Consider the following 17,925-nt stretch of genomic DNA (forward strand, 5'->3'; position numbering starts at 1 on the left):
TATTCCGTTTGGAAACAAGACATACTAGTTTAACATGAGTGTCCCACATAATAGACATAATGGAAGCTAAAATATACTAGTTCTTTCAACTATTAATAATATATAACAAATCACTTGTACTTATACAGATCAAGTAGAATCCAACCATTCAAATTAAGTAGAACCAATTTAAAATATTTCATTAATATATCTACAGAGCATCTAATACACATCAAAAATTTTGTACAGAATATAAACTTCGTTTAATATATTACTTCAATACTTCTCTATCTTATAACAGCTGTATAGCAGAATATGATCATAGAATTGAATATTATTCTTACTTCGCATCAGCATTTTCTTTTCTTTTTCTAGTAAAACAGTTATAACAATCTTGTAAGGTATGATGCTCAACAAGATAAACAAGTCAAAATCAAAACTCAAATATTTAAAAACTGTAAAAACCATTTGTGATAGGCTTCAATGGACCTAATCATAAAACTAATCATGCGTGATTAGTAGAGTGGTCCAAAAATTCAAAGATGGGGGTTTCCATCTAAAGAAAATGGCCTTCCTACCCAACCTAGACCGAGCAGTATCACCAGGTAAGCAAAGAGCACGACATGCTCGATAAAAATGACCAATAATGTTAGAAACGGTAATAGAAGGGGCAGACATATTATTGCCATATTTAGCATCATTTTTCACCGCCCAAATGAACCAAAGAGCCACAAGAGAACCAAAGAGCCACAAGAGAACCAAAACCGTTATTTATCAACCTTAGTAGCATCACTCCAAGCATTAAGAAAATCAGCGATCGAAGATGAGTTCAACCATTTGATATTAAAATGGTAACCCAAAATGTTCCAAATATCAGCAACAAAAGGAAATAAAAAGAAAAGATGTGAAACCGTTTCGGAATCTCTTTTACAGAAATAGCATTGAGATGTCAATTTCAAACCTTTAAGCTTAAAAATATCAAAAGGTAACATATTAAGAAAAAACCTCCACAAAAAGAAGATAGATGGAGAAATAAGCCTGTTCCAAATAACATTCCCCCATGTCCAATCACTATACTGATAAAGACTAGCATAAAGCATTTTGGTGGGAGATAAAGAAACAGTAGATTTCCACAAAGGACGGTCCTTCGTAGAATTTTTTATAGGAATTTTAGATATCTTAGTCTCTTGAGCACTAATAAATTCATTTAATTTATTGACATTCCAATTATCATGAAGCCACAAATTAGAGATAATCACGTCAATCAAAATCCCGTGCTGTAAAGGAAATTAAACTTCACCTTGACCCCATTGGTCATGCCAGACCGAGATGTTGTCCCCTCCAACGTCCCAAAAAATAAATTTTGAAGCCGTATCACTTGCTTTAATAAAAGAAAATAAGGATACATATAAATTGTGTGGAAGGGCCCAAGCATGGCACCCTTCCCCCAAGCTAATCACCACATACAAATGGTTCAAAAAAAAGAGAAAATACAAAAAATTACAAAAGACCTAAGGAAAAAAGAAAAAATGCCAAAAAAACGTAGTATCAGGTGGCTAGAGAGCGACCCAATTTTGCTTTGTCTCCGCCTCTAGTACTAGGAAAGGAGCCAACTAATAAATTGGTAAGATGAGTGTCATTGTCAGTAGTGGCCAAAGTATCATCCAATTAGTTCCCAAGCTCGAGTCGGCTTCCAGGCTTCTTCTTCCTCCTGGAATAGACCTGTCATTTCTCATCTGAAGATAGGCTCGCCTGATCAGTGGATTGGTCTAAAATGTGTCAGACATGTGTAGGATGTTGAACATTAGAAATAACTGCTTGTTGTACCAGCTGATCTTTGACTGAATCAAAGGAGCACTCTCGAGTGTTTTGGCATGTAAATAAGACTTTTGGATCTGTATCTGTAGTATGGTGTTCTTCATCAAGAACTGCAATATTGGGTAGAGGATCGGTTTGCACCTTCTCAATAGGGATGATAGGTGGTTGATCTTTAGCGATATCCAAAACCTGTCCTGTGGTAGCTTTCTTTCCAGATGGAACTGATATGTCCAGAGTAGTGGGATTATATTTATTCTTATTCACTTGATCTTTAGATTTCAAATCAGGATAAAACTTATGACATTTATCAAGTGCATGCCCAAACATCTTACAATGAGAACAATAAGGCGATCTATGCTTCATTTGTTGTCAATATCCATTATGAGTTGTGTCCAACCAGACTTCAGTAACACCAGGTAAATTAATATCTTTTTCCACAAGTATTTTGGCCACAAAAGGTATGGTTATGTTGAAAGTCAGTAGATCTAGTTTCATAGGGTCCCCAAGTATGACCTCAATAGCGTAAAAAACTTGATGATGAAAAAAGTGCAGCTTGAGATCTGATAGACTGAACCATACCGGTAAAATAGGAGGTTCATGATTGGGGTCAAAATCAGGAGACCACTTGAGTAGTTTCATTGATTTACCAGCAATGCTAAGATATTTTTTGGAGAAAATCCGAGTGCAGTCTTCAGTCACGGTTAATTCAATGAAGACATGTCTCACATCCATGAGCCTCACTTTCCACTTTCCACTTTCCTGCTAATTTGAGGTCATCAAAACTTTTTCTAATAAATTCCATAGGTGGGTGTCCCCATTGAAATTTTCTAATAAGAACAAACTTGAATTTGTCATTCAGGGTTGAAATTTTTAACTCCGAGAAAAAGGGTGTTGTTTTCCCACTTTTTCTGCTTGCATTCTTAATAAATGGGCAGTCATTTATACCATTACGATATTCCTTATAACTTGAGGGGAAGACAACCACAGTCTCCACCTGAGGATTACCCACCACGAGGGCAAAGAAGGTTTTGCCAAATTCAACTGAACAAGAAGGAAGCTCCATCACAGCAATTAGAATCGGTCAAAGGGCAGGAATGACGAGCCGAAGATGGTATGGGCGAAGCCGCAAAATGTCGCGCAGTGTGAAACGTGCGAACCTGTCGGCGTCGAAATCGAACAGATACGACGCAGCAGACGCGAACTTTGTCGACTTGGAATGTCGCAGACGTCAGCCGCAGTCGACGTCGAAGTAGCGCGAACCGACGACGACGACGGAGAGACGACGTCGGAGAAGAAATGTGAGGAAAGAAAATGATCTTATGCGATAAGAGTTTCTAGGGTTCGACATGGGTCAAAACCCATATATATAGAGAGAGAGAGAGAGAGAGGAATCGTACGCGAACGACGCCTTCTCACGAGAATCGTTCGGGAACAACGCCTGTGCCCTATAGTTCGCATCACGGTTTACTGCCTTCTGCGCAGCGCCCCGACCTCTTCAGCCCTCTACCCGATTGGCTTCTCGATGGAGCTTCCTCCTTTTTTGGGTGAACCGGGCAAAACCTCCTTTGCCCACATTGTGGGTAATCCTCAGGGGAAGACAGTGGTTATGTTCCCCTCAAGTTATAAGGAGAATCATGATGGTACAGCTGGCTGCCCCTTTATTAAGAATGCAAGCAGGAAAAGTGAGAAGGCATCACTCTTTTTCTCAGAGTCAGAAATTTCAACCCTGACTGACAACTGACAAAGACTGACAAATTCAAGTTTGCTCTCATTGGGAAATTTCAGTGAGACACCCACCTATGGAGGTTATCAGGAAAAGTTTTGATGACCTCAAATTAGCAGAAAAGTGGAAAGTGGGGCTTATGGATTGGAGATGTTTTGATTCAGTTAACCATGTCTGAAGACTACACTCGGATTTTCTCCAAAAAATATCTTAACATTGTTGGTAAACCTATGAAGCTACTCAAGTGGTCTCCTGATTTCGATCCAAATCATGAAACTCCCACTGTACCAGTATGGTTTAGTTTACCAGGTCTCAAGTTGCATTTTTTTCGCCATCAGGTTCTCTACTCTCTTGGGGTCATCCATGGGGAACCTTTGAAACTAGATCTGTCTACTTTCAACCTAACCAGACCCTCGATAGCCAGAATACTTGTGAATACTTGTTACTTGTGAAAAGGGATATTACTTTACCTGATATTACTGAAGTCTGGCTGGGCACAACCCATAATGGTTATTGGCAACAAATCGTCATGGAGCACAGACCCTCATATTGTACTCCTTATAAGATGTTTGGTCATGTCCTTGATAAATGTCACAAGTTTCTACTAAATTTGAAATCTAAGGTTCAAGTGAATGAGGCTGGGCCTAACCCCACTGCTCTGGACATTTTAGTTCCACTTGGGGAGGATACTACCAGACATGAGGTGTTTATTGCCCCTGAGGAACCCCCATAACACCGTTGTTACTGTTACTGCGAGTGATGTGATACTGATACCTTCAAACCTCATAAAAAATAATACTAATGGACTATTACCTACAAATGTTAGAGGCAACTCATACTTCATATATACTAGAACCTATTGTGGGTAATACGGTTGGTGATACTTCTGCTTCAGTTCTACCACCCCATCAGACTGATTCTTCGGAAGAGGAAGTGCAGGTCTATTCCAGGAGGAAGAAAAAGAATGAAGGCCGACTCCAGCTCGGGAATATATTAGATGATACATTGGTTACTATTGGCAATGGCAATCATCTTACCAGCTTATTAGCTTAATCCTACCCTAGAACTAGAGGTAGAGGCAAGACCAAATTGGGTCGCTCTCTAGCCACCTGATACTATGTATTTCAGCACTGTTAGGCTTTTTATTTTAATATCTAATGTATTTTTCTATTTTTTTCTAGTTTTGGTAACATTTGTGGTTTTTCTGTGGGCTGGGCCCTTCCACATATTATATTTGTATCTTTATTTCTATTTAATATATTAGCCTTTTTGGGCATTTTAAAAATATATATATGGTAAAAAATTGAAAAAAAAATTTAATTCTCCATTTACATTTCATTGACTATCGCCTTGCCTGTCTTAAATTGTTGTCATCGTCATTTGGCTCAAAATGATATAAAAAGGGTAAGGAAAATATTTGAAAATAACCGTTTTGAAGAAATTCGATTGCCTATATAGTGAAGTAAGTTCTATTCAGGTAAAAATTAGTATTCATTTGCGGAAATTTTTATAGTAATGAGGAAAAATTAAGTACTCGTCCTGGGAAACTTGAGTGCTGGCCCAGGGATTTAAGTATAGTACAAGCAAAGTTAAGTACCTATTCAGGAAAATGTATGCTTGTGATTGACTTTTATAAGTACACTGAAGGTCGAACGACTTTTAAGACCGATGGATTAAAAGCTGTTTCACTGACACTACTAAACATATTTCGTACCGATTTCAGACGCTGACACTTATTTGACACGCTTTAATATTTCTCGAATACTATAAAATATATGTCTGAATTTTTTTCGGGCCCGAACACGTCCTGTTTACACCTCAACACTGTATCAGACGTGAGCTTAACACAATTTAGAGAAAATGTGATACAAGAATTAGAAAATTATAAATATGCATATAGCCTTAATTATACCTCATAGTTGAAATCATTCCATTTTTTGTCATGTTAAAGCTCCCATTAATATTCGTTAAAATCAAGCATCAAAGGTGCATCAAATATTCGTTGAAGTTGAGCATTAGTAGTTCTTTCTTTATGATCATGGGTTTTTTTAAATTTTAGTAGATAAGTCGGATGAATTGTTTTGAAACATGTTATATCTAATTTAAAAATTAATTTTCATAACCAAGAAGTTTTATAATATAAATTAAATTTATGAAGTTAAATTTTATTCTCATATAATTTATATTGTGATGTTTTTAAAAAAGAATAATGAAAAAATATATTTGTTATATTAATAATTAATTGTGGCGGCCGCCTGAGAAACAGAGAACAATATATATATATATATATAGATATATATATATTTCAATTATGTTGTATGGTTATATCGTATCGTGTCTTTGTATCATGTCGTGTCCCCGTGTCTATGTTTGTGCTTCATAGGTTAAAAGAATATTATCTCCCAACAGCAGTGTTGCGATATTGACCAACGTGTCTTTTAAGATAGTTGAGTAAACTGATACTCTCTATATGCCCTCCTAATGGGAGTAGATGCCAAGACTCCATCGAAATTTTAGGTGAATTGGGACTATTTAAAATTAACTATAAATATGGACTATTTAAACTAGTTGCAATAACTTAAAATTATGACTTCTTTGATCTTGACAAAATATTTAAAAATTTGGTTTTTCAAACTTAGGCGCCTAGGGTTTAAAATTAATTCAAAGTTGGTATTTTCAAACTTAGGCTCGTAGGGTTAAAAATTAATTCAATTTTGGTTTTTCAAACTTAAGCTCCTATGGTTTAAAACTAATTCAAAATTGGGCTTTTCAAACTTAGGCTTATAGAGTTTAATATTAATTCAAATTTAGGCTTTTCAACTATAGGCTTTTAGACTTTAAAAATTTTGCCTGCGGGTTTGCAACTCTAATGCGCAAGCAGATAGAAGGCGGTCTTTTGGAAATAGTCAAAATATGTTTTTGTACATATCATTAATATAAAGTTAACACTTGAATCTCCAAGATTCTTGAACAAATCATGAGCGTCAAGATAGTTTTTAACATAGATAGTTTTTAACCTATGTTTCATGCCTTGAAATTTTTTTAAGTGCACTACAATCATTTCAAGCAGAAGTTCAAATGCTTTGAAACTATACAAGTGTTTTTTTAACATATGAAACAGTTGCAAAATCAAAAGGGTTTAAAAATTTCAAGACTTGCATTCACAATTTAAATTATTTTATCTAACTCCGATACAATGTCCTGAAAATATGTTTAAGTATTTTGGAAAGTATGCAATGCATTTTATGATTATGTTAAATAGTCATTTATATAAAGAGTACAAAACTCTAGATAAATGCATAATAATAATATAATAAAACATGTGCCCAACTTCAAAATTAAACTCCCTCATGTATTTCGCAAAATTGAATAATTATTTAAATTTAAATGTTCTTAGAATGTCGCGTAGGCTCAAATGAAACATTCACTCATTTGCACTGATAAGCATGCAATGTTCTTTTGAAGAATCAACAAATATTTTAAAATTAAAAAAAATCTTATATTTTAAAAATCAAACCCAAGATAATTAAACTACGTGCACTCTCAATTGAGCCACCTTGTTTATAGGTTATTATTGTAAGTTCCACCAAACTAATTTGATCCTCCTCGCAAGAACTCAAATTGGTGAGTTGGTAATTCAATAATATCCAAATAAAATTTGTAAGTCCCACCCAACTAGTTCTATCCTTTTACTCACAAGGGATAACAACGACCTAAAAAAAATCTTATACTGACTAAGATTAGGGATAACAACGACCTGAAATGATGTAGTCCTAGGCTGTTGATAGGGTTTACATTGTTTTCCCATCATTAGCTTTAAGTTCAAGATGATAAATTTTATAATCTAAGAATCTTTTTCTACGATATGTTGAATATTCGTCGCTTAATGACTAGGCTGAATCGAAAGTGCTCTCCCATTAACAGGAGGGGTAAATTAAATATAACGGTTTGCGCCTATGAGAAACTTTGAATCCCATATCAAAAAATCTTAGCAAACTCTGTTTCTACAATATCTCTTTCTTTGGATTGGGTCAAATTCAATTTTGATGACAGTTAGATTCCCAACGTGACTGATGCGGGTGGGATTCTTCGTAATCACTCCGGGCAATGTTTGTATTTCTTCGCTTCTCCTATTCTTGCCTCCTCTCTCTTGGAGGCCGAGTGTTGGGCCTTTCTGTTGGCTTTACAGGTTGTAACTCGCCTTAAAATTTCTAAAATTAATTTGGAGATGGACTCTCAAATCCTTATTGATGTGTTCTCTAAGGCTTCTAAGTCTCGGTGGGATTTGAATCCCACTATGAATAGAGTTTGGGATATTATTCAAAGATACAACTTAAATATTCATTTGTCGTTCATTTATAGAGAAGGCAATTCTCCGGCGAATTGGCTAGCCCGTAAGGGCAGGGATGCTAATGAGGTTTTTGTTGGGATCTCTCCCATTACGCACCTCCTGATTCTTCTTATTGGGGACTTGCTTGAAAGTTAATGCAGCTCCTGATTCAATTTTGATATCTCTTTCATTTTCTTTACAAGTTTATCTCCATGAAGATTGATTGGTTCAACTGGGTGGATTTTGATTTGGGTTCTATGCCATTTACAGTGCATGCTAGGTATATTTTGCATGCCTTTAATGTTTCTTTGAATTTATCGGCCTCCTGCTCCTCTTTTTTTGCTTTGAAGTTTTCGATTTCTATATAGCTACTTTGAGGTTTCGACATCCAATTTTGGATTGCTATTGATGTTTGGGTTTCGACTGGGGCATCTTGTTATATGAATTTCGATTTTCTACTACAATTTGAGCTGGTTATGGATGTGTGGGTGTGGGTGTGGGTTTGGCACTGCATCACCTATTTCTTTCATATGGTGGATTTCCTGCAAGGTTATATTGCATTTATGTATGAGCATATGCACCTTTCGGTTGGGTTGTCTTGTGCCTGTTTACTGCAGAATTTCTTTCGTCTGGGTGAATGCTTCTCGGAATGTCTGCTTGGGGACAGTTCAACGCTCTATCTTCTATCAAGTATTGTCGGACGCTTCTCTAATTGCTCTCCACAATCAATGATTATTTTTGTTTTTTGTGTACATGTCAATTTTGGGCATACTATTTTTGCTTGGTATTATTTTTTGGGTTATATGTATTTTTGGATATACGATATCGTTATATTTTTTTTTTTTTTGTGGAGTTGTGTTGTGGAAAGTGAAACCCCTAGGACCTTAATGTATTTCTTTTTGCTTTTAGATGAGGATCCACTTTCCCACCCTCATTTTGTAACTTTATTTTTTTTTATATTAACACATAGGGAGCCACAAGTTGCTCTTTTATTAATATATATATATATATATATATATATACAAGGGGAAAATGAGAGAAATATGCTTGAGTTGTGGCTCGGGTTGGGTTTTAATAAGGTGGAATGGGTCCGGACTAGGGCTGCAAACTTACCTAGCCAAGTCGAGTACGGTTGTGTTAAAGCTTGAGCATGTTTATACAGTTCAAGCTCGAGTCGAGCTCAAGTTCAAATCAAGCTTTTGGAGTTATGTTCAAGCTTGAGCATGTTTATTAAATTCGAGCACAAGCTCTAATCGAATTTTGTGTTTATCTTCAAGCTTAGTTCCTATTTGAGTTTAGTCATATTCATTTCATATGTTGATAATCGAGTCATGACCGAGCAAACTAATGAGTATATCAAGCAACTTAATTTTCATCCAAACAACTTTTATTGAGCAAAATAAAATTAGTACCATTGTGTTATTTATTCTTTAACTAAATAAAATTATCGAGCAAAATAATGAGCAATATAGTTGAGCTATTTTTATTTTAATATAATGAGCTTTTGAATCTAATAAATGAGTTACATGTTGAACTTACAAAAATAAATGAGCTTTTAAATAGATATGTTATTAAATGAATAACTAAAATATTCATATAAATGCGTAAAATAATTGAACAACTAAGGGGTTGTATGGGATCAATTTTTGTTTATTATTTTTGTTTTGAAAATAAAAAATAGGAAACAAACATAAAACCAGTGTTTTCTCATTTGTTTTTGTTTTATTTCTATTTATTATTTTTTGGAAAAATACTTGTATTTTTAAAATAATAGAAATAGAAAAAATATGTTTCTACCTATTCTTAAAACACTAAAACAACGCCTCCCCCCGTCTCGTGATAGAGTCGGCCTCACGACCCCTTTTCCTTCTCGGCCCGAAACTCTTGACTTCATGTTGAACCATTGCAATAGAGAATTGTGTGGTACCTATGTAAATGCCCCAAATTGTAAAGTGAAGAAACAATGGAAGGCGAACAGAGCTGTGGCGTCGGGGATGGAGACCATCTCCTTCACTCTGCTAACATGCATTCGAATTTCCCATTGCCACTTAAGCGGGGAAGTGTGATTCTTTAGCAACCTCCATAGCGTGAAAAACCCTCGGTTTGCCTTTATTAAAAGAGGGACGGGTCCAGTTAGCAACTCTAATGAAAGAGCAGGTGAGAGGAGAAAGAAATTCTAATTACAAAGAAGAAGAGAGCAAAGATCGATTAATATCAAACAATGGAGGTCGAATTCGAGTGTTCATCTTGCCTAAGAAGGAAAACAGCTCCGCGAGATTTGTTCATTAGAATAGACAATTGATTTCGTGAATTTTAGCCTCCTAAATCAGACATGGGTGCGTGTTGCATATGATTCCTAGAGTTTCCAAATCTATCTTCCAGATATTTCCTGCAAAATGTTTGTATATTTTTTTATTTTTTTAAAGCATTTCTGTACACCAGGTACATGGGTAAAAGTGGAGAGGCGCTCAAGGATCATATGACTGATTTTCTTTGTTGAAGTGATGTTTTAATGCTAGCTAACCGATTCATCATTTTTTTGGGTAATAGTTTGAGTTTAACGAGAGGGATCATACAAGCATATTAGAATATTTACATCCATATAACTCAATTTCTATGGATTTATATATCTAACACCAAAATTTTAATTTTTAAGTATTTATTGATATGTATTTCATTTAAGTATTTACGGTTACTTTCAAATATTTTCCTTATCCTTATTATATCATTTCGAGTGATGTGTATTTCATTTTTCTAATATTAAAATAGTGATATTTTTTATGTGATATGAATCAAAACGAGTTGTTAAGCATTTATTGAGACAAGAAAATTTTGACTAGTTGTAGTGGAGCCTTGCGTTATGTCCTTCATCTTTTTTATTGAGGTGAGAACCCTTTTATTAGTTTAAAATTTTAAGAAGATATTAGCCCAATAAATGTAAGAGAGTTGCTCCCATTCCATTGTATAGGTCATTATAGTTATGATTCATGTTGTTCAAGTATACAATAACTTTGAGACTCATTTCTAGTGTTGTTGATTAAGACCCATTTGTTATGATTTTTTGGACTTGTTGATGCTTAGGGGAGTTGTTGGAGATAAGCTCGTATGGTTTGAGCTTCGACACATTGGCAATGGGAGATTCAAGTCTTGTTTTTTCTTTTATGTTCTATTTGCTCAAACATGTTTGCTGTATTTATTTGTCTTGAAACAAATGTCGCTTCCTTCTGAATGAAAATTTTATAGTTTGCACATGAAGAGAATCTACATCAACTCCTGCCTCACAAAGTGCTATTGAAGTTAATGTTTCTCAATCTCAGTTGCAAATCACAGTTGCAGTACATGACACTATTTCAAGACCGACTTGCTCGAGAACTTTGGAGCCACACAGAAAGCTGAGTTTACTAATTAGCCTATAAAATTTTTTATGTTTATATCTTATAATGTTATCAATGTAATGTTGGATTTATTTTAATTTGGGTTAAAAGGTCATTTTCTTTATTATCAGACATATAATGTATTATTTTAGTGTGAAATCATCATGATTTTATGTTTTGTTAAAAGGCAACACTCTTGGATGTGTCAAGTTTGATATTTTTTTTGTAACATTATTATAATTTTAAAAAATTATAGTTTTTTCTTAAAAAAAAATTAGAAAATATTCATCTAAATATGTTTTATATTTTTTAATTTAAAAAAATAAATAAATCAAAACAATACCTAATGCATTTTCTAGAAACATAAAACAGAAAACAAAATAAAAACAAAATAGACTAAAACAAAAACAAAAATAAAAAATAGAAAGTGATCCCAAACAAGGCCTAAATAAACAAGTCTTTATCTTATTTTATGTACTAAAAATTAAAATTTAATTTCATTTTATATAAATGAATTTTAAATTAAGCTTTAATTGAACTTATTCACAAGTTTAAATTAATATTTTACTGACTTAATTTATAAGCATCAAATTGATCTTATTTTTGAAATTTAAATTATTTATCAAGCTTCATAACAAGATTGGTCGTGTGCTTTAAATGTATTAGTCAAGAATATAAACGATCGAACAATCAGGTGTTCAAGCATGTTCATTTAACATACGAGCGTTTATAAAAGTGTTCAAACTTGTTCAATTAATTAATCAAATGAACATGAATGAACTCTTATCAAGCCGACTTACGAATAACTTGTCAAACACTCAGTTCATTTGCAACCTTAGGTTCAACGTGATATTGGCCTAGGAGAAGATAGGTTTCGGTTACAATGTTAAGGCTATGGCGCGCTAGAATCGAAGGGAGGAAGAATGAGACAGGAGGAAGCGTCAGCTTCAAACATAGAAAGTAGGAAGTTGCTTTGGTGCAAGGATGCAAGAGTAGGTTCGATGGTCTTAGTATACAGCAATCTCGTCACTGCCTTCTCAACTGACTCTAGTCGTGGCTATATCACGGGTGAAGCAGAAAAAGAGGGAGAGGAACAAAGGCTAGGGTTTCGTCTTGGTCGTGTGACAATAAAAGCGAAGCGACGGGGAGATAGACAGAAGTTTTGGAGGAAACAACCATGTAGAGCCTCTATGTCGAGTTTTCGGTGCAAGGGGAGAGAGCGGGTTGTAGCTGAGGTTCGGTCGGATCAAGCGGCAGAGCACAAAGAGGGTGATGCCTTCGATTACCAGGTCGCCGCATGGAAACAAACGATAGTGTCACGCGAGGAACAAAACAGGGGGGTTTCACATGGAACAAAAATTGGTGAGGGCTAAGGGTCGGCCATACAAAGTAGAGAAAACAAAGAGCAAAGGAGGCATATGGCTTCAATCGAAAGGAAGAGGTTGCGATACGTTGTGGTTTTGTGTGTGGAGTGGAGTTTCGATGCAAGGAAAAAGGACTTAGAAGAAGTGAGGGAACTAAAGAGAGCACCGGGAAGACATCGTTAGTAGTTGTAATTGAGACTAAGTGGAAGCAGCTATTGGACGGAAGCGAGTAAGTTTGGCGGGAGCAGGAAATATTTCAAGTTAATTACTTATTTTCTGTGTGGTTTTGTGTATGGAGTGGAGTTTCGATGCAAGGAAAGAGGACTTAGACAGAAGAAGTGAGGGAACTAGAGAGAGCACAGAGAAGACATCGTGTGTGCTTGTAATTGAGACTAAGTGGAAGCAGCTATTGGATGGATGCGGGTGGGTTTGGCAGGAGCAGGAAAATTTTCAAGTTAATAACTCCCCCCCCCCTCCCCGGCCCCACCTTTTCTTTTCTTCTTTTTAAATTTTCACGATCAACAAGTATTTTAACATAACATTCAAAATTAAACTTTATTTACCCAAGGATGTGCATTAACATACCATACAAAAAATAGTAACAAAATTACAAATTTAATTTTCTACAATATATTATGTCAGTTAATAATTTAATTACTTGCACATTAATTTAATTATGTTTTTTTTTTTTTTTTGCTTAGTCAATTTCTATTGTCATAAACTTCATTTTAGCTTTAGAATGTGTTATTTACGGTTTTCTATATTTACCGGCCATTATAAGGTTGTGAATTATAAACCTGCACTATATAATATAGGATATAAACTCAGCTCGAGAGCAATGTCATCAAGTACAATAGAGTCAAGATGAAACCCAACATTATCGCTATTGAACTATAATGGGAACCTTTTTTCACTACATTGGGGACTTTTTCACCACCTGTATGATTATCATAAGTATGCAATATCCAACTAATGTCATAACATGATAATTCTTCGTTTTAACATATTTTCATTAATGTACATTTACATAAACAAGCAATTCATATTAAAACATTTTGGCCAATTGCATATACAAACAAGCAAGATAAAAAATGCCTTTAATTAAAAGTGTCAGCAACCAACAAAATATTTATATAAATATAATACATTTAATCGATGGTTTTTATTATCAAAATTTTCATGTGATCATTTACACATGAACATTACTCTATAAACATGAATTCCACAAGATGAAAAAAGTCTGCTATATAGCAAATATCAATATAATTTACATTAAAATACGTATGCAAATAATTAAAAAAATAAGTTTTTTTATTGGAGTTGTATATATCACCCTAATGATGATTGCCTTCAGCTAAATAAATTCATCGAATTTTTTTCCTTTTGTAATTTACATAAAAATACGTATGCAAATAATTAAAAAAATAAGTTTTTATATTGGAGTTGTATATATTACCCTAATGATGATCGCCTTCAGCTAAATAAATTCATCGAAATTTCTTCCTTTTGTAAACAATCTCACATTTACTTCTCATCATATAAGCATAGAAACATATCAGAAATCAAGCTTTTTAAGTAAACTTAATTCTTTTCCTTCCCCTCTTCTGCCTTTCCTCTTCTCCCTATTCTCTTCTTCTCCTCCTTCTCTCCTTCCTTCCCCAATTTTCCCCATTCAACCTGCTTCCAATTTCTATCTTCCTATTTTCTGGCTGCTAATTTCGGAATAAGGAATTAAACTAAATGCCTAGATATGGGAAAAGGAAAGGCTAGCTTATTAATAAATCAATACTAAATGTGAAATTGAAATTTTATTGTCAATTTTAATATACTTAAGATCCAAAGTTCACAACTGTTGCTTTTCATTAGTCAATGCATGAAAGGTTAAGCGGAAAAATCTGTCATTCCACCAAGAATATTATAGGATATTAAATTTAACTAGAGCATTACTATGTTACACCTAGGTTAAATAAATTTAAACTCTAGATTGATTTATATAAGCGAATATATTTATCATTAGGCATAAGCATATGCATATATATATATATATATACATACACACACACACACACGATGTCCCTTGTTGCTCTGCATGGATTTTCTCCGGCGATTTCATGGCGGTTCGGGTAACCGTAGCTGTTCGTCGACTCATCGTCCTCGAAGAGGAAAGGAGGGGGATCGCGTCGCTTCTTTCGTCACCTCGTCAACCTCCAGCCTCTCACTCGATCGCATCGTACACTGTTCTCGGTGCCTCGTCGTACTCGAAGAAGAAGAGAAGGGGAGCGTCGTAGCAGGTTCAGGTTTCGTCGCCACCCTAGTCTTCCTCTTTCGATATATTTTCCCTGCTTCGATGGGTGCGCTCTCTCCTTTTTCGGCTGAGCCCGGCAAAGCCCCTTTCACCCACGTCGAATTATAAGGAATGTTGTGATGGTCAAGGTGACTGCCCCTTTATTAAGAAGGCGAGTAGCATGGGTTGGAAAGCAGCTCTCTTTTTCTCTCATTTAGAAATTTCAACTTTGGCTGAGAAATGCAAGTTCGCTCTCATTGAAAAATTTTAATTGGGCATCCCTAAATGGAAGTAATCAAAACGAGTTTTGAAGATCTCAAGCTAGTAGGAAAGCGGAAAGTAAGACTTCTTAATGGGAGGCATGTGTTGATTCAGTTAATCATGGGTGAAAATCATGCTAGGATTTTCTCTAGGAAATATCTTAACATTGCAGGAAAGTCAATGAAGTTGCTCAAGTGGTCTCCTGATTTTGACCCAAACCATGTACCTCTCACTGTACCAGTATGGTTTAATTTATCTGATCTCAAGCTGCATCTATTTAATCATCAGGTTCTACTCTATTGGGGTCATACTTGGGAATCCTATGAAACTAGATACTCACCTTCAATCTAATCAGGTCTTCTATTGTCATAATACTTGTGGAAAAAGAAATCACTTTATTTGATATTACAGGAGTCTGGTTGGGCACAACACAATGGATATTGGCAACAAATTGTTATGGAACATTGTTATGGAACATAGACGGAACATAGACCTTTTTATTGTACCCATTGTAAGATGTTTGGGCATGCCCTTGATAAATATCACTGACTCCACCCTAACTTGAAATCTAAAACTCAACTGCATAAGAATGTGTCTAACCCCACTGCTCTGGACACATCTACTCCGTCTGTGGAGGAAATTACCACAACAAAGGAGTTGATGTCTAGTTTAATTGCCCGTGGGGGGACTGCTTCACCTGTGTAGGAGCCTTTGAAGCCTGCTCCTTTTGTCCTTGAGGGGGATTTTTCACTTATTATACCTCTGATGAAACCTCAGTTGGTAGTGAATGAGGAGACATTGCCCCAGCTTCAAGCTCAATATTCTACCCTAGGTGAGCTTTCTACTACAACCCTACCACCTGATAAGATCGTACAAGTTTTTAATGTCAATCAGGCACAAGGGGATCCTACTGTGCAACAGCCTACACCTGTCCATTAATTTTTGGACCAATACACAGATCAGATAAGCCAATCTTCGAATGAGGATTGATGGGTTTACACGTCTAGGAAGAAAAAGAAAAACAAAGGCCTACTAGAACTCAGGAACTTAATAGATGATATCTTGGTTGCTTCAGGTAATGGTAGAACACAATCATTTGTTAGCAAGCTCCCTACCTAGAACCAGAGATAAGAGGTAAGGATACATTACGTCATACTCAAGCTCCTATTACCTGTTTGGATCTGCAAATTTTAGAGGTGTTTTCATGGTTCCTTTCTTGGTAGATCAATTACTCCGGCATTTATTTCTCCCTTTCCTCCTGTTCTTGGTGCAACAAGTATATTTTTCATCTGTTTTGGTTCTGCGCTGTTGTCTTTTGGCCAGCCTACACACGCATCTGGGGGTGCCCCAACTGAAACGGCTTGTGTATTTTGCGTAGGAAGAAGGAAGGCTCCCTATTAGAGTTTTGAAGATCTCAACAAGTATATTTTCCATCTGTTTGGCATTAATAGCTCTCACCAATCCGACTACTACTTCAAAATGAAGACTTTGGCGTAGGGATTACATGCCTAGTTTATAATTATGGTTGTGGGTATGCATGTATGTTTTTGGAGTTTTTGGTGTGTTTTGTATACTGAGTGCTTTGGGTTCTTACTTCGGCCCCTCATCCAACCCATTTTTGCTCCTTTCTAATATATTAGCCCTTGGGTTTTTTTTAAAAAAAATTATTATATATATAATGTATCTCGCACTCGCCGTTTGAATTACCCATTTCGTCAACTCTCGCTGCTTTGTCCCGACGTTATGGCATCTCTTCAAGGCCGACTTCTTGTCTGCGTCGCTCTCCTTCGCTCGTACAGCTTCGTCGACACTCGCTGCTTCGACGCTGCGCAGCATCTGCTTGTTTCGACGCTGCGCCTCTCCCTACCCGACAACAAGGTCGACAGATCCACTGCTCTGATGGCGCTCCCTTCTTCTTTGATTGATTCTGACAAAGTCTCATTTGCCCACGTGGTGGGTAACCCTCAAGTGGAGTTTGCGGTTGTTTTTCTCTCAAGCTATAAGGATTGTCGTGATGGTACAGATGATTACCCTTTTGTTAAGAAAAGAAGCAAAAAAAGTGAGAAAGCAGCAATCTTTTTCTCTGACTTTGAAATTTCAACTCTGACAGAGAAATTCAAGCTTGCTCTTATTGGAAAATTTCAATGGGGGCACCCACCTATGGAAGTTATCAAAAAGAGTGTTGATGATCTTAAACTAGTAGGCAAATGAAAAGTGGGACTCATAGATGTAAGACATGTGTTGATTCAACAAACTGTAGCTGAAGACTACCACCGAATTTTCTCCAAGAAATATCTTAATATTGCAGGCAAGTCAATGAAGTTACTCAAGTGGTCTCCTGATTTCGACCCAAATCATGAAACTCTCACTGTACCGGTATGGTTTAGTCTACCTCGTCTCAAGCTGCATTTTCTTCATCATCAAGTTCTCTACTCTATTGAGGTCATTCTTGTGGACCCTTTGAAACTAGATCTACCCACTTTCAATTTAACCAGACCTTCTGTGGCCAGAATACTTGTGGAAAGAGACATTACTTTACCTTATGTTACTGAAGTCTGGTTGGGCACAACTCAAAATAGATATTGGCAACAAATCGTCATGGAACACAGAACTCCTTATTGTACTCATTGTAAGATGTTTGGGCATACCCTTGATAAATGCCACAAGCTTCATCATAATTTGAAATCTAAGGTCTAAGTGAATAAGGATGGGTCTAACCCCACTACTCTAGACATATTAGTTCTACCTGTGGAGGAAACTACCACAAGACAGGAGGTGTCTGTTGCCCCCCC

General features: G+C 35.9%; 1 protein-coding gene across 3 annotated transcripts in view; it reads right to left on the reverse strand.

Moving 5' to 3' along the window:
- The window catches only part of LOC110031471 (PX domain-containing protein EREL2-like), a 97,755-nt gene that overhangs the window by 48,759 nt on the left and 31,071 nt on the right, over nt 1–17,925 (reverse strand). The gene's annotated exons all lie outside the window — the stretch shown is intronic.

Source organism: Phalaenopsis equestris, unplaced genomic scaffold (assembly GCF_001263595.1).
Source record: "Phalaenopsis equestris unplaced genomic scaffold, ASM126359v1 Scaffold000826, whole genome shotgun sequence".
Taxonomy (NCBI): Eukaryota; Viridiplantae; Streptophyta; class Magnoliopsida; order Asparagales; family Orchidaceae; genus Phalaenopsis; species Phalaenopsis equestris.